Source organism: Netta rufina, assembly GCF_964035555.1.
Source record: "Netta rufina genome assembly, chromosome: 3".
NCBI lineage: Eukaryota > Metazoa > Chordata > Aves > Anseriformes > Anatidae > Netta > Netta rufina.
In genome coordinates, this window is record NC_140125.1 from 1,000,199 (window position 1) to 1,023,979 (window position 23,781).

The window sequence follows — 23,781 nt, forward strand, 5'->3', positions numbered from 1 at the left end:
AACCCAACCCCGTGGATGCCATGGCAACCCAACCCCATGGTTCCCATGGCAACACAATCCCATGGTTGCCATGGCAACCCAACCCCATGGTTGCCATGGCAACCCAGCCCCATGGTTACCATGGCAACCAAACCCCGTGGTTTCCATGGAAACACTACCCCATGGTTGCCATGGCAAGAGAACCCCATAGTTGCCATGGCAACAAAACGCCATGGTTACCATGGCAACACAACCCCATGGTTACCATGGACACAGAACCCCATGGTTCCCATGGCAACCAAACCCCGTGGTTGCCATGGCAACCCAACCCCATGGTTACCATGGCAACAGAACCCCATAGTTGCCATAGAAACTAAACGCCGTGGTTACCATGGCAACACAACCCCATGGTTGCCATGGCAACCCAACCCCATGGTTACCATGGCAACACAACCCCATGGTTGCCATGGCAACCTAACCCCATGGTTGCCATGGCAACCCAACCCCATGGTTACCATGGCAACCAAACCCCGTGGTTGCCATGGCAACAGAACCCCATAGTTGCCATGGCAACAAAACGCCATGGTTACCATGGCAACACAACCCCATGGTTACCATGGACACAGAACCCAATGGTTGCCATGGCAACCAAACCCCGTGGTTGCCATGGCAACCCAACCCCGTGGATGCCATGGCAACCCAACCCCATGGTTCCCATGGCAACACAACCCCATGGTTGCCATGGCAACCCAACCCCATGGTTACCATGGGAACCCAACCCCATGGTTGCCATGGCAACCCAACCCCATGGTTGCCATGGCAACACAACCCCATGGTTACCATGGCAACCAAACCCCGTGGTTGCCATGGCAACTAAACGGCATGGTTACCATGGCAACCCAACCCCATGGTTGCCATGGCAACCCAACCCCATGGTTGCCATGGCAACCCAACCCCATGGTTGCCGTGGCAACCCAACCCCATGGTTACCATGGCAACCAAACCCCGTGGTTGCCATGGAAACACTACCCCATGGTTGCCATGGCAACAGAACCCCATAGTTGCCATGGCAACAAAACGCCATGGTTACCATGGCAACACAACGCCATGGTTACCATGGACACAGAACCCCATGGTTGCCATGGCAACCAAACCCCGTGTTTGCCATGGCAACCCAACCCCGTGGATGCCATGGCAACCCAACCCCATGGTTCCAATGGCAACAGAACCCCATAGTTGCCATAGCAACTAAACGCCATGGTTACCATGGCAACACAACCCCATGGTTGCCATGGCAACCCAACCCCATGGTTACCATGGCAACACAACCCCATGGTTGCCATGGCAACCTAACCCCATGGTTGCCATGGCAACCCAACCCCATGGTTACCATGGCAACCAAACCCCGTGGTTGCCATGGCAACAGAACCCCATAGTTGCCATGGCAACAAAACGCCATGGTTACCATGGCAACACAACCCCATGGTTACCATGGACACAGAACCCAATGGTTGCCATGGCAGCCAAACCCCGTAGTTGCCATGGCAACCCAACCCCGTGGATGCCATGGCAACCCAACCCCATGGTTCCCATGGCAACACAACCCCATGGTTGCCATGGCAACCCAACCCCATGGTTACCATGGGAACCCAACCCCATGGTTGCCATGGCAACCCAACCCCATGGTTGCCATGGCAACACAACCCCACGGTTACCATGGCAACACAACCCCGTGGTTGCCATGGCAACCCAACCCCATGGTTGCCATGGCAACCCAACCCCATGGTTGCCATGGCAACCCAACCCCATGGTTCCCATGACAACACAACCCCATGGTTGCCATGGTAACCCAACCCCATGGTTACCATGGAAACAGAACCCCATAGTTGCCATGGCATCTAAACGCCATGGTTACCATGGCAACACAACGCCATGGTTACCATGGACACAGAACCCCATGGTTGCCATGGCAACCAAACCCCGTGGTTGCCATGGCAACCCAACCCCGTGGATGCCATGGCAACCCAACCCCATGGTTCCCATGGCAACACAACCCCATGGTTGCCATGGCAACCCAACCCCATGGTTCCCATGGCAACTGAACCCCATAGTTGCCATGGCAACCCAACCCCATGGTTCCCATGGCAACACAACCCCATGGTTGCCATGCCAACCGAACCCCATGGTTACCATGGCAACAGAACCCCATAGTTGCCATGGCAACTAAACGCCATGGTTACCATGGCAACACAACCCCATGGTTACCATGGCAACCATCTCCGGGGTTTCCATGGCAACTAAACGCCATGGTTACCATGGCAACACAATGCCATGGTTACCATGGACACAGAATCCCATGGTTGCCATGGCAACCCAACCCCGTGGTTGCCATGGCAACCCAACCCCGTGGATGCCATGGCAACGCAACCCCATGGTTCCCATGGCAACACAACCCCATGGTTGCCATGGCAACCCAACCCCATGGTTACCATGGCAACAGAACCCCATAGTTGCCATGGCAACTAAACGCCATGGTTACCATGGCAACACAACCCCATGGTTGCCATGGCAACCCAACCCCATGGTTACCATGGCAACACAAGCCCATGGTTGCCATGGCAACCCAATCCCATGGTTACCATGGCAACCAAACCCCGTGGTTACCATGGCAACCAAACTCCGTGGTTGCCATGGCAACTAAACGCCATGGTTACCATGGCAACACAACCCCAAGGTTGCCATGGCAACACAACCCCATGGTTACCATGGCAACACAACCCCATGGTTGCCATGGCAACCCAACCCCATGGTTACCATGGCAACCAAACCCCGTGGTTGCCATGGAAACACTACCCCATGGTTGCCATGGCAACAGAACCCCATAGTTGCCATGGCAACAAAACGCCGTGGTTACCATGGCAACACAACGCCATGGTTACCATGGACACAGAACCCCATGGTTCCCATGGCAACCAAACCCCGTGGTTGCCATGGCAACCCAACCTCGTGGATGCCATGGCAACACAACCCCGTGGATGCCATGGCAACCCAACCCCGTGGATGCCATGGCAACCCAACCCCATGGTTCCCATGGCAACACAACCCCATGGTTGCCATGGCAACCCAACCCCATGGTTACCATGGCAACAGAACCCCATAGTTGCCATGGCAACTAAACGCCATGGTTACCATGGCAACACAACCCCATGGTTGCCATGGCAACCCAACACCATGGTTACCATGGCAACAGAACCCCATAGTTGCCATGGCAACTAAACGCCATGGTTACCATGGCAACACAACCCCATGGTTGCCATGGCAACCCAACCCCATGGTTGCCATGGCAACCCAACCCCATGGTTACCATGGCAACCAAACCCCGTGGTTGCCATGGAAACACTACCCCATGGTTGCCATGGCAACAGAACCCCATAGTTGCCATGGCAACAAAACGCCATGGTTACCATGGCAACACAACGCCATGGTTACCATGGACACAGAACCCCATGGTTGCCATGGCAACCAAACCCCGTGTTTGCCATGGCAACCCAACCCCGTGGATGCCATGGCAACCCAACCCCATGGTTGCCATGGCAACACAACCCCATGGTTCCCATGAGAACACAACCCCGTGATTGCCATGGCAACCCAACCCCATCGATACCATGGCAACACTACCCCATGGTTGCCATGGAAACACTACCCCATGGTTGCCATGGCAACAGAACCCGATAGTTGCCATGGCAACAAAACGCCATGGTTACCATGGCAACACAACCCCATGGTTACCATGGACACAGAACCCCATGCTTGCCATGGCAACCAAACCCCGTGGTTACCATGGCAACCCAACCCTGTGGATGCCATGGCAACCCAACCCCATGGTTCCCATGGCAACACAACCCCGTGGTTGCCATGGCAACTAAACGCCATGGTTACCATGGCAACACAACGCCATGGTTACCATGGCAACACAACCCCATGGTTGCCATGGCAACCCAACCCCATGGTTACCATGGCAACACAACCCCATGGTTGCCATGGCAACCCAACCCCATGGTTACCATGGCAACAGAACCCCATGGTTGCCATGGCAACTAAACGCCATGGTTACCATGGCAACACAACCCCATGGTTGCCATGGCAACCCAACCCCATGGTTACCATGGCAACCCAACCCCATGGTTGCCATGGCAACCCAACCCCATGGTTGCCATGGCAACCCAACCCCATGGTTACCATGGCAACCAAACCCCGTGGTTGCCATGGAAACACTACCCCATGGTTGCCGTGGCAACAGAACCCCATAGTTGCCATGGTAACAAAACGCCATGGTTACCATGGCAACACAACGCCATGGTTACCATGGACACAGAACCCCATAGTTGCCATGGCAACCAAACCCCGTGGTTGCCATGGCAACCCACCCCCATGGTTACCATGGCAACAGAACCCCATAGTTGCCATAGCAACTAAACGCCATGGTTACCATGGCAACACAACCCCATGGTTGCCATGGCAACCCAACCCCATGGTTACCATGGCAACACAACCCCATGGTTGCCATGGCAACCTAACCCAATGGTTGCTATGGCAACCCAACCCCATGGTTACCATGGCAACCAAACCCCGGGGTTGCCATGGCAACAGAACCCCATAGTTGCCATGGCAACTAAACGCCATGGTTACCATGGCAACACAACCCCATGGTTGCCATGGCAACCCAACCCCATGGTTGCCATGGCAACCCAACCCCATGGTTACCATGGCAACCAAACCCCGTGGTTGCCATGGAAACACTACCCCATGGTTGCCATGGCAACAGAACCCCATAGTTGCCATGGCAACAAAACGCCATGGTTACCATGGCAACACAACGCCATGGTTACCATGGACACAGAACCCCATGGTTGCCATGGCAACCAAACCCCGTGTTTGCCATGGCAACCCAACCCCGTGGATGCCATGGCAACCCAACCCCATGGTTGCCATGGCAACACAACCCCATGGTTCCCATGAGAACACAACCCCGTGATTGCCATGGCAACCCAACCCCATCGATACCATGGCAACACTACCCCATGGTTGCCATGGAAACACTACCCCATGGTTGCCATGGCAACAGAACCCGATAGTTGCCATGGCAACAAAACGCCATGGTTACCATGGCAACACAACCCCATGGTTACCATGGACACAGAACCCCATGCTTGCCATGGCAACCAAACCCCGTGGTTACCATGGCAACCCAACCCTGTGGATGCCATGGCAACCCAACCCCATGGTTCCCATGGCAACACAACCCCGTGGTTGCCATGGCAACTAAACGCCATGGTTACCATGGCAACACAACGCCATGGTTACCATGGCAACACAACCCCATGGTTGCCATGGCAACCCAACCCCATGGTTACCATGGCAACACAACCCCATGGTTGCCATGGCAACCCAACCCCATGGTTACCATGGCAACAGAACCCCATGGTTGCCATGGCAACTAAACGCCATGGTTACCATGGCAACACAACCCCATGGTTGCCATGGCAACCCAACCCCATGGTTACCATGGCAACCCAACCCCATGGTTGCCATGGCAACCCAACCCCATGGTTGCCATGGCAACCCAACCCCATGGTTACCATGGCAACCAAACCCCGTGGTTGCCATGGAAACACTACCCCATGGTTGCCGTGGCAACAGAACCCCATAGTTGCCATGGTAACAAAACGCCATGGTTACCATGGCAACACAACGCCATGGTTACCATGGACACAGAACCCCATAGTTGCCATGGCAACCAAACCCCGTGGTTGCCATGGCAACCCACCCCCATGGTTACCATGGCAACAGAACCCCATAGTTGCCATAGCAACTAAACGCCATGGTTACCATGGCAACACAACCCCATGGTTGCCATGGCAACCCAACCCCATGGTTACCATGGCAACACAACCCCATGGTTGCCATGGCAACCTAACCCAATGGTTGCTATGGCAACCCAACCCCATGGTTACCATGGCAACCAAACCCCGGGGTTGCCATGGCAACAGAACCCCATAGTTGCCATGGCAACAAAACGCCATGGTTACCATGGCAACACAACCCCATGGTTACCATGGACACAGAACCCAATGGTTTCCATGGCAACCAAACCCCGTGGTTGCCATGGCAACCCAACCCCGTGGATGCCATGGCAACCCAACCCCATGGTTCCCATGGCAACACAACCCCATGGTTGCCATGGCAACCCAACCCCATGGTTACCATGGGAACCAAACCCCATGGTTGCCATGGCAACCCAACCCCATGGTTGCCATGGCAACACAACCCCATGGTTACCATGGCAACCAAACCCCGTGGTTGCCATGGCAACTAAACGCCATGGTTACCATGGCAACACAACCCCATGGTTGCCATGGCAACCCAACCCCATGGTTGCCATGGCAACCCAACCCCACGGTTGCCATGGCAACCCAACCCCATGGTTCCCATGACAACACAACCCCATGGTTGCCATGGTAACCCAACCCCATGGTTACCATGGAAACAGAACCCCATAGTTGCCATGGCAACTAAACGCCATGGTTACCATGGCAACACAACGCCATGGTTACCATGGACACAGAACCCCATGGTTGCCATGGCAACCAAACCCCGTGGTTCCCATGGCAACCCAACCCCGTGGATGCCATGGCAACCCAACCCCATGGTTCCCATGGCAACACAACCCCATGGTTGCCATGGCAACCCAACCCCATGGTTACCTTGGCAACAGAACCCCATAGTTGCCATGGCAACTAAACGCCATGGTTACCATGGCAACACAACCCCATGGTTGCCATGGCAACCCAACACCATGGTTACCATGGCAACCCAACCCCATAGTAAACATGGCAACACAACCCCATGGTTGCCATGGCAACCCAACCCCATGGTTACCATGGCAACAGAACCCCATAGTTGCCATGGCAACTAAACGCCATGGTTACCATGGCAACACAACCCCATGGTTGCCATGGCAACCCAACCCCATGGTTACCATGGCAACAGAACCCCATAGTTGCCATGGCAACTAAACGCCATGGTTACCATGGCAACACAACCCCATGGTTGCCATGGCAACAGAACCCCATGGTTACCATGGCAACAGAACCCCATGGTTACCATGGCAACACAACCCCATGGTTGCCATGGCAACCCAACCCCATGGTTACCATGGCAACCCAACACCATGGTTACCATGGCAACAGAACCCCATGGTTACCATGGCAACACAACCCCATGGTTGCCATGGCAACCCAACCCCATGGTTACCATGGCAACAGAACCCCATAGTTGCCATGGCAACTAAACGCCATGGTTACCATGGCAACACAACCCCATGGTTACCATGGCAACCCAACCCCATGGTTACCATGGCAACCCAACCCCATGGTTACCATGGCAACACAACCCCATGGTTGCCATGGCAACCCAACCCATGGTTACCATGGCAACAGAACCCCATAGTTGCCATGGCAACTAAACGCCATGGTTACCATGGCAACACAACCCCATGGTTGCCATGGCAACCAAACCCCGTGGTTGCCATGGCAACCCAACCCCGTGGATGCCATGGCAACCCAACCCCATGGTTCCCATGGCAACACAATCCCATGGTTGCCATGGCAACCCAACCCCATGGTTACCATGGCAACAGAACCCCATAGTTGCCATGGAAACTAAACGCCATGGTTACCATGGCAACACAACCCCATGGTTGCCATGGCAACACAACCCCATGGTTGCCATGGCAACCCAGCCCCATGGTTACCATGGCAACCAAACCCCGTGGTTTCCATGGAAACACTACCCCATGGTTGCCATGGCAAGAGAACCCCATAGTTGCCATGGCAACAAAACGCCATGGTTGCCATGGCAACCCAACCCCATGGTTACCATGGCAACAGAACCCCATAGTTGCCATGGAAACTAAACGCCATGGTTACCATGGCAACACAACCCCATGGTTGCCATGGCAACCCAACCCCGTGGATGCCATGGCAACCCAACCCCATGGTTCCCATGGCAACAAAACGCCATGGTTACCATGGCAACACAACCCCATGGTTACCATGGACACAGAACCCCATGGTTGCCATGGCAACCAAACCCCTTGGTTGCCATGGCAACCCAACCCCGTGGATGCCATGGCAACCCAACCCCATGGTTCCCATGGCAACACAACCCCATGGTTGCCATGGCAACCCAACCCCATGGTTACCATGGCAACAGAACCCCATAGTTGCCATGGCAACTAAACGCCATGGTTACCATGGCAACACAACCCCATGGTTGCCATGGCAACCCAACCCATGGTTACCATGGCAACCAAACCCCGTGGTTAACATGGCAACCAAACTCCGTGGTTGCCATGGCAACTAAACGCCATGGTTACCATGGCAACACAACGCCATGGTTACCATGGCAACCCAACCCCATGGTTGCCATGGCAACCCAACCCCGTGGATGCCATGGCAACCCAACCCCATGGTTACCATGGCAACAGAACCCCATAGTTGCCATGGCAACTAAACGCCATGGTTACCATGGCAACACAACGCCATGGTTACCATGGACACAGAACCCCATGGTTGCCATGGCAACCCAACCCCATGGTTACCATGGCAACCAAACCCCGTGGTTGCCATGGAAACACTACCCCATGGTTGCCATGGCAACAGAACCCCATAGTTGCCATGGCAACAAAACGCCATGGTTACCATGGCAACACAACCCCATGGTTACCATGGACACAGAACCCCAAGGTTGCCATGGCAACCAAACCCCGTGGTTGCCATGGCAACCCAACCCCGTGGATGCCATGGCAACCCAACCCCATGGTTACCATGGCAACAGACCCCATAGTTGCCATGGCAACTAAACGCCATGGTTACCATGGCAACACAACCCCATGGTTACCATGGCAACCAAACTCCGTGGTTGCCATGGCAACTAAACGCCATGGTTACCATGGCAACACAACGCCATGGTTACCATGGACACAGAACCCCATGGTTGCCATGGCAACCAAACCCCGTGGTAGCCATGGCAACCCAACCCCGTGGATGCCATGGCAACCCAACCCCATGGTTCCCATGGCAACACAACCCCATGGTTGCCATGGCAACCCAACCCCATGGTTACCATGGCAACAGAACCCCATAGTTGCCATGGCAACTAAACGCCATGGTTACCATGGCAACACAACCCCATGGTTACCATGGCAACCCTCTCCGTGGTTGCCATGGCAACCAACCCCATGGTTCCCATGGCAACACAACCCCATGGTTGCCACGGCAACCCAACCCCATGGTTACCATGGCAACACAACCCCATGGTTGCCATGGCAACCCAACCCCATGGTTACCATGGCAACACAACCCCATGGTTGCCATGGCAACCCAACCCCATGGTTACCATGGCAACCAAACCCCGTGGTTACCATGGCAATCAAACTCCGTGGTTGCCATGGCAACTAAACGCCATGGTTACCATGGCAACACAACCCCAAGGTTGCCATGGCAACACAACCCCATGGTTACCATGGCAACACAACCCCATGGTTGCCATGGCAACCCAACCTCATGGTTACCATGGCAACCCAACCCTGTGGATGCCATGGCAACCCAACCCCATGGTTCCCATGGCAACACAACCCCGTGGTTTCCATGGCAACTAAACGCCATGGTTACCATGGCAACACAACCCCATGGTTGCCATGGGAACCCAACCCCATGGTTAACATGGCAACAGAACCCCATAGTTGCCATGGCAACTAAACGCCATGGTTACCATGGCAACACAACCCCATGGTTGCCATGGAAACCCAACCCCATGGTTACCATGGCAACACAACCCCATAGTTGCCATGGCAACCCAACCCCATGGTTACCATGGCAACCAAAGCCCGTGGTTACCATGGCAACCAAACTCCGTGGTTGCCATGGCAACTAAACGCCATGGTTACCATGGCAACACAACGCCATGGTTACCATGGCAACCCAACCCCATGGTTGCCATGGCAACCCAACCCCATGGTTACCATGGCAACCCAACCCCATGGTTACCATGGCAACAGAACCCCATAGTTGCCATGGCAACTAAACGCCATGGTTACCATGGCAACACAACCCCATGGTTGCCATGGCAACCCAACCCCATGGTTACCATGGCAACACAACCCCATGGTTGCCATGGCAACACAACCCCATGGTTGCCATGGCAACCCAACCCCATGGTTACCATGGCAACCAAACCCCGTGGTTGCCATGGAAACACTACCCCATGGTTGCCATGGCAACAGAACCCCAGAGTTGCCATGGCAACAAAACGCCATGGTTACCATGGCAACACAACGTCATGGTTACCATGGACACAGAACCCCATGGTTGCCATGGCAACCAAACCCCGTGTTTGCCATGGCAACCCAACCCCGTGGATGCCATGGCAACCCAACCCCATGGTTCCAATGGCAACAGAACCCCATAGTTGCCATAGAAACTAAACGCCGTGGTTACCATGGCAACACAACCCCATGGTTGCCATGGCAACCCAACCCCATGGTTACCATGGCAACACAACCCCATGGTTGCCATGGCAACCTAACCCCATGGTTGCCATAGCAACCCAACCCCATGGTTACCATGGCAACCAAACCCCGTGGTTGCCATGGCAACAGAACCCCATAGTTGCCATGGCAACAAAACGCCATGGTTACCATGGCAACACAACCCCATGGTTACCATGGACACAGAACCCAATGGTTGCCATGGCAACCAAACCCCGTGGTTGCCATGGCAACCCAACCCCGTGGATGCCATGGCAACCCAACCCCATGGTTCCCATGGCAACACAACCCCATGGTTGCCATGGCAACCCAACCCCATGGTTACCATGGGAACACAACCCCATGGTTGCCATGGCAACCCAACCCCATGGTTGCCATGGCAACACAACCCCATGGTTACCATGGCAACCAAACCCCGTGGTTGCCATGGCAACTAAACGGCATGGTTACCATGGCAACCCAACCCCATGGTTGCCATGGCAACCCAACCCCATGTTTGCCATGGCAACCCAACCCCATGGTTGCCATGGCAACCCAACCCCATGGTTACCATGGCAACCAAACCCCGTGGTTGCCATGGAAACACTACCCCATGGTTGCCATGGCAACAGAACCCCATAGTTGCCATGGCAACAAAACGCCATGGTTACCATGGCAACACAACGCCATGGTTACCATGGACACAGAACCCCATGGTTGCCATGGCAACCAAACCCCGTGTTTGCCATGGCAACCCAACCCCGTGGATGCCATGGGAACCCAACCACATGGTTCCAATGGCAACAGAACCCCATAGTTGCCATAGCAACTAAACGCCATGGTTACCATGGCAACACAACCCCATGGTTGCCATGGCAACCCAACCCCATGGTTACCATGGCAACACAACCCCATGGTTGCCATGGCAACCTAACCCCATGGTTGCCATGGCAACCCAACCCCATGGTTACCATGGCAACCAAACCCCGTGGTTGCCATGGCAACAGAACCCCATAGTTGCCATGGCAACAAAACGCCATGGTTACCATGGCAACACAACCCCATGGTTACCATGGACACAGAACCCAATGGTTGCCATGGCAGCCAAACCCCGTGGTTGCCATGGCAACCCAACCCCGTGGATGCCATGGCAACCCAACCCCATGGTTCCCATGGCAACACAACCCCATGGTTGCCATGGCAACCCAACCCCATGGTTACCATGGGAACCCAACCCCATGGTTGCCATGGCAACCCAACCCCATGGTTGCCATGGCAACACAACCCCATGGTTACCATGGCAACCAAACCCCGTGGTTGCCATGGCAAGTAAACGCCATGGTTACCATGGCAACACAACCCCATGGTTGCCATGGCAACCCAACCCCATGGTTGCCATGGCAACCCAACCCCATGGTTGCCATGGCAACCCAACCCCATGGTTCCCATGACAACACAACCCCATGGTTGCCATGGTAACCCAACCCCATGGTTACCATGGAAACAGAACCCCATAGTTGCCATGGCAACTAAACGCCATGGTTACCATGGCAACACAACGCCATGGTTACCATGGACACAGAACCCCATGGTTGCCATGGCAACCAAACCCCGTGGTTGCCATGGCAACCCAACCCCGTGGATGCCATGGCAACCCAACCCCATGGTTCCCATGGCAACACAACCCCATGGTTGCCATGGCAACCCAACCCCATGGTTCCCATGGCAACTGAACCCCATAGTTGCCATGGCAACCCAACCCCATGGTTCCCATGGCAACACAACCCCATGGTTGCCATGGCAACCATCTCCGGGGTTTCCATGGCAACTAAACGCCATGGTTACCATGGCAACACAATGCCATGGTTACCATGGACACAGAATCCCATGGTTGCCATGGCAACCCAACCCCGTGGTTGCCATGGCAACCCAACCCCGTGGATGCCATGGCAACGCAACCCCATGGTTCCCATGGCAACACAACCCCATGGTTGCCATGGCAACCCAACCCCATGGTTACCATGGCAACAGAACCCCATAGTTGCCATGGCAACTAAACGCCATGGTTACCATGGCAACACAACCCCATGGTTGCCATGGCAACCCAACCCCATGGTTACCATGGCAACACAAGCCCATGGTTGCCATGGCAACCCAATCCCATGGTTACCATGGCAACCAAACCCCGTGGTTACCATGGCAACCAAACTCCGTGGTTGCCATGGCAACTAAACGCCATGGTTACCATGGCAACACAACCCCAAGGTTGCCATGGCAATACAACCCCATGGTTACCATGGTAACACAACCCCATGGTTGCCATGGCAACCCAACCCCATGGTTGCCATGGCAACCCAACCCCATGGTTACCATGGCAACCAAACCCCGTGGTTGCCATGGAAACACTACCCCATGGTTGCCATGGCAACAGAACCCCATAGTTGCCATGGCAACAAAACGCCGTGGTTACCATGGCAACACAACGCCATGGTTACCATGGACACAGAACCCCATGGTTCCCATGGCAACCAAACCCCGTGGTTGCCATGGCAACCCAACCTCGTGGATGCCATGGCAACACAACCCCGTGGATGCCATGGCAACCCAACCCCGTGGATGCCATGGCAACCCAACCCCATGGTTCCCATGGCAACACAACCCCATGGTTGCCATGGCAACCCAACCCCATGGTTACCATGGCAACAGAACCCCATAGTTGCCATGGCAACTAAACGCCATGGTTACCATGGCAACACAACCCCATGGTTGCCATGGCAACCCAACACCATGGTTACCATGGCAACAGAACCCCATAGTTGCCATGGCAACTAAACGCCATGGTTACCATGGCAACACAACCCCATGGTTGCCATGGCAACCCAACCCCATGGTTACCATGGCAACCAAACCCCGTGGTTGCCATGGAAACACTACCCCATGGTTGCCATGGCAACAGAACCCCATAGTTGCCATGGCAACAAAACGCCATGGTTACCATGGCAACACAACGCCATGGTTACCATGGACACAGAACCCCATGGTTGCCATGGCAACCAAACCCCGTGTTTGCCATGGCAACCCAACCCCGTGGATGCCATGGCAACCCAACCCCATGGTTCCAATGGCAACAGAACCCCATAGTTGCCATAGCAACTAAACGCCATGGTTACCATGGCAACACAACCCCATGGTTGCCATGGCAACCCAACCCCATGGTTCCCATGGCAACACAACCCCATGGTTGCCATGGCAACCTAACCCCATGGTTGCCATGGCAACCCAACCCCATGGTTACCATGGCAACCAAACCCCGTGGTTGCCATGGCAACAGAACCCCATAGTTGCCATGGCAACAAAACGCCATGGTTACCATGGCAACACAACCCCATGGTTACCATGGACACAGAACCCAATGGTTGCCATGGCAGCCAAACCCCGTGGTTGCCATGGCAACCCAACCCCGTGGATGCCATGGCAACCCAACCCCATGGTTCCCATGGCAACACAACCCCATGGTTGCCATGGCAACCCAACCCCATGGTTACCATGGGAACCCAACCCCATGGTTGCCATGGCAACCCAACCCCATGGTTGCCATGGCAACACAACCCCATGGTTACCATGGCAACCAAACCCCGTGGTTGCCATGGCAAGTAAACGCCATGGTTACCATGGCAACACAACCCCATGGTTGCCATGGCAACCCAACCCCATGGTTGCCATGGCAACCCAACCCCATGGTTGCCATGGCAACCCAACCCCATGGTTCCCATTACAACACAACCCCATGGTTGCCATGGTAACCCAACCCCATGGTTACCATGGAAACAGAACCCCATAGTTGCCATGGCAACTAAACGCCATGGTTACCATGGCAACACAACGCCATGGTTACCATGGACACAGAACCCCATGGTTGCCATGGCAACCAAACCCCGTGGTTGCCATGGCAACCCAACCCCGTGGATGCCATGGCAACCCAACCCCATGGTTCCCATGGCAACACAACCCCATGGTTGCCATGGGAACCCAACCCCATGGTTACCATGGCAACAGAACCCCATAGTTGCCATGGCAACTAAACGCCATGGTTACCATGGCAACACAACCCCATGGTTGCCATGGCAACCCAACACCATGGTTACCATGGCAACAGAACCCCATAGTTGCCATGGCAACTAAACGCCATGGTTACCATGGCAACACAACCCCATGGTTGCCATGGCAACCCAACCCCATGGTTACCATGGCAACCAAACCCCGTGGTTGCCATGGAAACACTACCCCATGGTTGCCATGGCAACAGAACCCCATAGTTGCCATGGCAACAAAACGCCATGGTTACCATGGCAACACAACGCCATGGTTACCATGGACACAGAACCCCATGGTTGCCATGGCAACCAAACCCCGTGTTTGCCATGGCAACCCAACCCCGTGGATGCCATGGCAACCCAACCCCATGGTTCCAATGGCAACAGAACCCCATAGTTGCCATAGCAACTAAACGCCATGGTTACCATGGCAACACAACCCCATGGTTGCCATGGCAACCCAACCCCATGGTTCCCATGGCAACACAACCCCATGGTTGCCATGGCAACCTAACCCCATGGTTGCCATGGCAACCCAACCCCATGGTTACCATGGCAACCAAACCCCGTGGTTGCCATGGCAACAGAACCCCATAGTTGCCATGGCAACAAAACGCCATGGTTACCATGGCAACACAACCCCATGGTTACCATGGACACAGAACCCAATGGTTGCCATGGCAGCCAAACCCCGTGGTTGCCATGGCAACCCAACCCCGTGGATGCCATGGCAACCCAACCCCATGGTTCCCATGGCAACACAACCCCATGGTTGCCATGGCAACCCAACCCCATGGTTACCATGGGAACCCAACCCCATGGTTGCCATGGCAACCCAACCCCATGGTTGCCATGGCAACACAACCCCATGGTTACCATGGCAACCAAACCCCGTGGTTGCCATGGCAAGTAAACGCCATGGTTACCATGGCAACACAACCCCATGGTTGCCATGGCAACCCAACCCCATGGTTGCCATGGCAACCCAACCCCATGGTTGCCATGGCAACCCAACCCCATGGTTCCCATTACAACACAACCCCATGGTTGCCATGGTAACCCAACCCCATGGTTACCATGGAAACAGAACCCCATAGTTGCCATGGCAACTAAACGCCATGGTTACCATGGCAACACAACGCCATGGTTACCATGGACACAGAACCCCATGGTTGCCATGGCAACCAAACCCCGTGGTTGCCATGGCAACCCAACCCCGTGGATGCCATGGCAACCCAACCCCATGGTTCCCATGGCAACACAACCCCATGGTTGCCATGGCAACCCAACCCCATGGTTCCCATGGCAACTGAACCCCATAGTTGCCATGGCAACCCAACCCCATGGTTCCCATGGCAACACAACCCCATGGTTGCCATGGCAACCCAACCCCATGGTTGCCATGGCAACCCAACCCCATGGTTACCATGGCAACCAAACCCCGTGGTTGCCATGGAAACACTACCCCATGGTTACCATGGACACAGAACCCCATGGTTGCCATGGCAACCAAACCCCGTGGTTGCCATGGCAACCCAACCCCGTGGATGCCATGGCAACCCAACCCCATGGTTCCCATGGCAACACAACCCCATGGTTGCCATGGCAACCCAACCCCATGGTTCCCATGGCAACTGAACCCCATAGTTGCCATGGCAACCCAACCCCATGGTTCCCATGGCAACACAACCCCATGGTTGCCATGGCAACCATCTCCGGGGTTTCCATGGCAACTAAACGCCATGGTTACCATGGCAACACAATGCCATGGTTACCATGGACACAGAATCCCATGGTTGCCATGGCAACCCAACCCCGTGGTTGCCATGGCAACCCAACCCCGTGGATGCCATGGCAACGCAACCCCATGGTTCCCATGGCAACACAACCCCATGGTTGCCATGGCAACCCAACCCCATGGTTACCATGGCAACAGAACCCCATAGTTGCCATGGCAACTAAACGCCATGGTTACCATGGCAACACAACCCCATGGTTGCCATGGCAACCCAACCCCATGGTTACCATGGCAACACAAGCCCATGCTTGCCATGGCAACCCAATCCCATGGTTACCATGGCAACCAAACCCCGTGGTTACCATGGCAACCAAACTCCGTGGTTGCCATGGCAACTAAACGCCATGGTTACCATGGCAACACAACCCCAAGGTTGCCATGGCAATACAACCCCATGGTTACCATGGCAACACAACCCCATGGTTGCCATGGCAACCCAACCCCATGGTTGCCATGGCAACCCAACCTCATGGTTACCATGGCAACCAAACCCCGTGGTTGCCATGGAAACACTACCCCATGGTTGCCATGGCAACAGAACCCCATAGTTGCCATGGCAACAAAACGCCGTGGTTACCATGGCAACACAACGCCATGGTTACCATGGACACAGAACCCCATGGTTCCCATGGCAACCAAACCCCGTGGTTGCCATGGCAACCCAACCTCGTGGATGCCATGGCAACACAACCCCGTGGATGCCATGGCAACCCAACCCCGTGGATGCCATGGCAACCCAACCCCATGGTTCCCATGGCAACACAACCCCATGGTTGCCATGGCAACCCAACCCCATGGTTACCATGGCAACAGAACCCCACAGTTGCCATGGCAACTAAACGCCATGGTTACCATGGCAACACAACCCCATGGTTGCCATGGCAACCCAACACCATGGTTACCATGGCAACAGAACCCCATAGTTGCCATGGCAACTAAACGCCATGGTTACCATGGCAACACAACCCCATGGTTGCCATGGCAACCCAACCCCATGGTTGCCATGGCAACCCAACCCCATGGTTACCATGGCAACCAAACCCCGTGGTTGCCATGGAAACACTACCCCATGGTTGCCATGGCAACAGAACCCCATAGTTGCCATGGCAACAAAACGTCATGGTTACCATGGCAACACAACGCCATGGTTACCATGGACACAGAACCCCATGGTTGCCATGGCAACCAAACCCCGTGTTTGCCATGGCAACCCAACCCCGTGGATGCCATGGCAACCCAACCCCATGGTTCCAATGGCAACAGAACCCCATAGTTGCCATAGCAACTAAACGCCATGGTTACCATGGCAACACAACCCCATGGTTGCCATGGCAACCCAACCCCATGGTTCCCATGGCAACACAACCCCATGGTTGCCATGGCAACCTAACCCCATGGTTGCCATGGCAACCCAACCCCATGGATGCCATGGCAACCCAACCCCATGGTTCCCATGGCAACACAACCCCATGGTTGCCATGGCAACCCAACCCCATGGTTACCATGGGAACCCAACCCCATGGTTGCCATGGCAACCCAACCCCATGGTTGCCATGGCAACACAACCCCATGGTTACCATGGCAACCAAACCCCGTGGTTGCCATGGCAAGTAAACGCCATGGTTACCATGGCAACACAACCCCATGGTTGCCATGGCAACCCAACCCCATGGTTGCCATGGCAACCCAACCCCATGGTTGCCATGGCAACCCAACCCCATGGTTCCCATGACAACACAACCCCATGGTTGCCATGGTAACCCAACCCCATGGTTACCATGGAAACAGAACCCCATAGTTGCCATGGCAACTAAACGCCATGGTTACCATGGCAACACAACGCCATGGTTACCATGGACACAGAACCCCATGGTTGCCATGGCAACCAAACCCCGTGGTTGCCATGGCAACCCAACCCCGTGGATGCCATGGCAACCCAACCCCATGGTTCCCATGGCAACACAACCCCATGGTTGCCATGGCAACCCAACCCCATGGTTCCCATGGCAACTGAACCCCATAGTTGCCATGGCAACCCAACCCCATGGTTCCCATGGCAACACAACCCCATGGTTGCCATGCCAACCGAACCCCATGGTTACCATGGCAACAGAACCCCATAGTTGCCATGGCAACTAAACGCCATGGTTACCATGGCAACACAACCCCATGGTTACCATGGCAACCATCTCCGGGGTTTCCATGGCAACTAAACGCCATGGTTACCATGGCAACACAATGCCATGGTTACCATGGACACAGAATCCCATGGTTGCCATGGCAACCCAACCCCGTGGTTGCCATGGCAACCCAACCCCGTGGATGCCATGGCAACGCAACCCCATGGTTCCCATGGCAACACAACCCCATGGTTGCCATGGCAACCCAACCCCATGGTTACCATGGCAACAGAACCCCATAGTTGCCATGGCAACTAAACGCCATGGTTACCATGGCAACACAACCCCATGGTTGCCATGGCAACCCAACCCCATGGTTACCATGGCAACACAAGCCCATGGTTGCCATGGCAACCCAATCCCATGGTTACCATGGCAACCAAACCCCGTGGTTACCATGGCAACCAAACTCCGTGGTTGCCATGGCAACTAAACGCCATGGTTACCATGGCAACACAACCCCAAGGTTGCCATGGCAATACAACCCCATGGTTACCATGGCAACACAACCCCATGGTTGCCATGGCAACCCAACCCCATGGTTGCCATGGCAACCCAACCCCATGGTTACCATGGCAACCAAACCCCGTGGTTGCCATGGAAACACTACCCCATGGTTGCCATGGCAACAGAACCCCATAGTTGCCATGGCAACAAAACGCCGTGGTTACCATGGCAACACAACGCCATGGTTACCATGGACACAGAACCCCATGGTTCCCATGGCAACCAAACCCCGTGGTTGCCATGGCAACACAACCTCGTGGATGCCATGGCAACACAACCCCGTGGATGCCATGGCAACCCAACCCCGTGGATGCCATGGCAACCCAACTCCATGGTTCCCATGGCAACACAACCCCATGGTTGCCATGGCAACCCAACCCCATGGTTACCAGGGCAACAGAACCCCATAGTTGCCATGGCAACTAAACGCCATGGTTACCATGGCAACACAACCCCATGGTTGCCATGGCAACCCAACACCATGGTTACCATGGCAACAGAACCCCATAGTTGCCATGGCAACTAAACGCCATGGTTACCATGGCAACACAACCCCATGGTTGCCATGGCAACCCAACCCCATGGTTACCATGGCAACCCAACCCCATGGTTACCATGGCAACCAAACCCCGTGGTTGCCATGGAAACACTACCCCATGGTTGCCATGGCAACAGAACCCCATAGTTGCCATGGCAACAAAACGCCATGGTTACCATGGCAACACAACGCCATGGTTACCATGGACACAGAACCCCATGGTTGCCATGGCAACCAAACCCCGTGTTTGCCATGGCAACCCAACCCCGTGGATGCCATGGCAACCCAACCCCATGGTTCCAATGGCAACAGAACCCCATAGTTGCCATAGCAACTAAACGCCATGGTTACCATGGCAACACAACCCCATGGTTGCCATGGCAACCCAACCCCATGGTTACCATGGCAACACAACCCCATGGTTGCCATGGCAACCTAACCCCATGGTTGCCATGGCAACCCAACCCCATGGTTACCATGGCAACCAAACCCCGTGGTTGCCATGGCAACAGAACCCCATAGTTGCCATGGCAACAAAACGCCATGGTTACCATGGCAACACAACCCCATGGTTACCATGGACACAGAACCCAATGGTTGCCATGGCAGCCAAACCCCGTGGTTGCCATGGCAACCCAACCCCGTGGATGCCATGGCAACCAAACCCCATGGTTCCCATGGCAACACAACCCCATGGTTGCCATGGCAACCCAACCCCATGGTTACCATGGGAACCCAACCCCATGGTTGCCATGGCAACCCAACCCCATGGTTCCCATGGCAACACAACCCCATGGTTACCATGGCAACCAAACCCCGTGGTTGCCATGGCAAGTAAACGCCATGGTTACCATGGCAACACAACCCCATGGTTGCCATGGCAACCCAACCCCATGGTTGCCATGGCAACCCAACCCCATGGTTGCCATGGCAACCCAACCCCATGGTTCCCATGACAACACAACCCCATGGTTGCCATGGTAACCCAACCCCATGGTTACCATGGAAACAGAACCCCATAGTTGCCATGGCAACTAAACGCCATGGTTACCATGGCAACACAACGCCATGGTTACCATGGACACAGAACCCCATGGTTGCCATGGCAACCAAACCCCGTGGTTGCCATGGCAACCCAACCCCGTGGATGCCATGGCAACCCAACCCCATGGTTCCCATGGCAACACAACCCCATGGTTGCCATGGCAACCCAACCCCATGGTTCCCATGGCAACTGAACCCCATAGTTGCCATGGCAACCCAACCCCATGGTTCCCATGGCAACACAACCCCATGGTTGCCATGCCAACCGAACCCCATGGTTACCATGGCAACAGAACCCCATAGTTGCCATGGCAACTAAACGCCATGGTTACCATGGCAACACAACCCCATGGTTACCATGGCAACCATCTCCGGGGTTTCCATGGCAACTAAACGCCATGGTTACCATGGCAACACAATGCCATGGTTACCATGGACACAGAATCCCATGGTTGCCATGGCAACCCAACCCCGTGGTTGCCATGGCAACCCAACCCCGTGGATGCCATGGCAACGCAACCCCATGGTTCCCATGGCAACACAACCCCATGGTTGCCATGGCAACCCAACCCCATGGTTACCATGGCAACAGAACCCCATAGTTGCCATGGCAACTAAACGCCATGGTTACCATGGCAACACAACCCCATGGTTGCCATGGCAACCCAACCCCATGGTTACCATGGCAACACAAGCCCATGGTTGCCATGGCAACCCAATCCCATGGTTACCATGGCAACCAAACCCCGTGGTTACCATGGCAACCAAACTCCGTGGTTGCCATGGCAACTAAACGCCATGGTTACCATGGCAACACAACCCCAAGGTTGCCATGGCAATACAACCCCATGGTTACCATGGCAACACAACCCCATGGTTGCCATGGCAACCCAACCCCATGGTTGCCATGGCAACCCAACCCCATGGTTACCATGGCAACCAAACCCCGTGGTTGCCATGGAAACACTACCCCATGGTTGCCATGGCAACAGAACCCCATAGTTGCCATGGCAACAAAACGCCGTGGTTACCATGGCAACACAACGCCATGGTTACCATGGACACAGAACCCCATGGTTCCCATGGCAACCAAACCCCGTGGTTGCCATGGCAACCCAACCTCGTGGATGCCATGGCAACACAACCCCGTGGATGCCATGGCAACCCAACCCCGTGGATGCCATGGCAACCCAACCCCATGGTTCCCATGGCAACACAACCCCATGGTTGCCATGGCAACCCAACCCCATGGTTACCATGGCAACACAACCCCATGGTTGCCATGGCAACCTAACCCCATGGTTGCCATGGCAACCCAAACCCATGGTTACCATGGCAACCAAACCCCGTGGTTGCCATGGCAACAGAACCCCATAGTTGCCATGGCAACAAAACGCCATGGTTACCATGGCAACACAACCCCATGGTTACCATGGACACAGAACCCAATGGTTGCCATGGCAGCCAAACCCCGTGGTTGCCATGGCAACCCAACCCCGTGGATGCCATGGCAACCAAACCCCATGGTTCCCATGGCAACACAACCCCATGGTTGCCATGGCAACCCAACCCCATGGTTACCATGGGAACCCAACCCCATGGTTGCCATGGCAACCCAACCCCATGGTTGCCATGGCAACACAACCCCATGGTTACCATGGCAACCAAACCCCGTGGTTGCCATGGCAAGTAAACGCCATGGTTACCATGGCAACACAACCCCATGGTTGCCATGGCAACCCAACCCCATGGTTGCCATGGCAACCCAACCCCATGGTTGCCATGGCAACCCAACCCCATGGTTGCCATGGCAACCCAACCCCATGGTTCCCATGACAACACAACCCCATGGTTGCCATGGTAACCCAACCCCATGGTTACCATGGAAACAGAACCCCATAGTTGCCATGGCAACTAAACGCCATGGTTACCATGGCAACACAACGCCATGGTTACCATGGACACAGAACCCCATGGTTGCCATGGCAACCAAACCCCGTGGTTGCCATGGCAACCCAACCCCGTGGATGCCATGGCAACCCAACCCCATGGTTCCCATGGCAACACAACCCCATGGTTGCCATGGCAACCCAACCCCATGGTTCCCATGGCAACTGAACCCCATAGTTGCCATGGCAACCCAACCCCATGGTTCCCATGGCAACACAACCCCATGGTTGCCTTGCCAACCGAACCCCATGGTTACCATGGCAACAGAACCCCATAGTTGCCATGGCAACTAAACGCCATGGTTACCATGGCAACACAACCCCATGGTTACCATGGCAACCATCTCCGGGGTTTCCATGGCAACTAAACGCCATGGTTACCATGGCAACACAATGCCATGGTTACCATGGACACAGAATCCCATGGTTGCCATGGCAACCCAACCCCGTGGTTGCCATGGCAACCCAACCCCGTGGATGCCATGGCAACGCAACCCCATGGTTCCCATGGCAACACAACCCCATGGTTGCCATGGCAACCCAACCCCATGGTTACCATGGCAACAGAACCCCATAGTTGCCATGGCAACTAAACGCCATGGTTACCATGGCAACACAACCCCATGGTTGCCATGGCAACCCAACCCCATGGTTACCATGGCAACACAAGCCCATGGTTGCCATGGCAACCCAATCCCATGGTTACCATGGCAACCAAACCCCGTGGTTACCATGGCAACCAAACTCCGTGGTTGCCATGGCAACTAAACGCCATGGTTACCATGGCAACACAACCCCAAGGTTGCCATGGCAATACAACCCCATGGTTACCATGGCAACACAACCCCATGGTTGCCATGGCAACCCAACCCCATGGTTGCCATGGCAACCCAACCCCATGGTTACCATGGCAACCAAACCCCGTGGTTGCCATGGAAACACTACCCCATGGTTGCCATGGCAACAGAACCCCATAGTTGCCATGGCAACAAAACGCCGTGGTTACCATGGCAACACAACGCCATGGTTACCATGGACACAGAACCCCATGGTTCCCATGGCAACCAAACCCCGTGGTTGCCATGGCAACCCAACCTCGTGGAT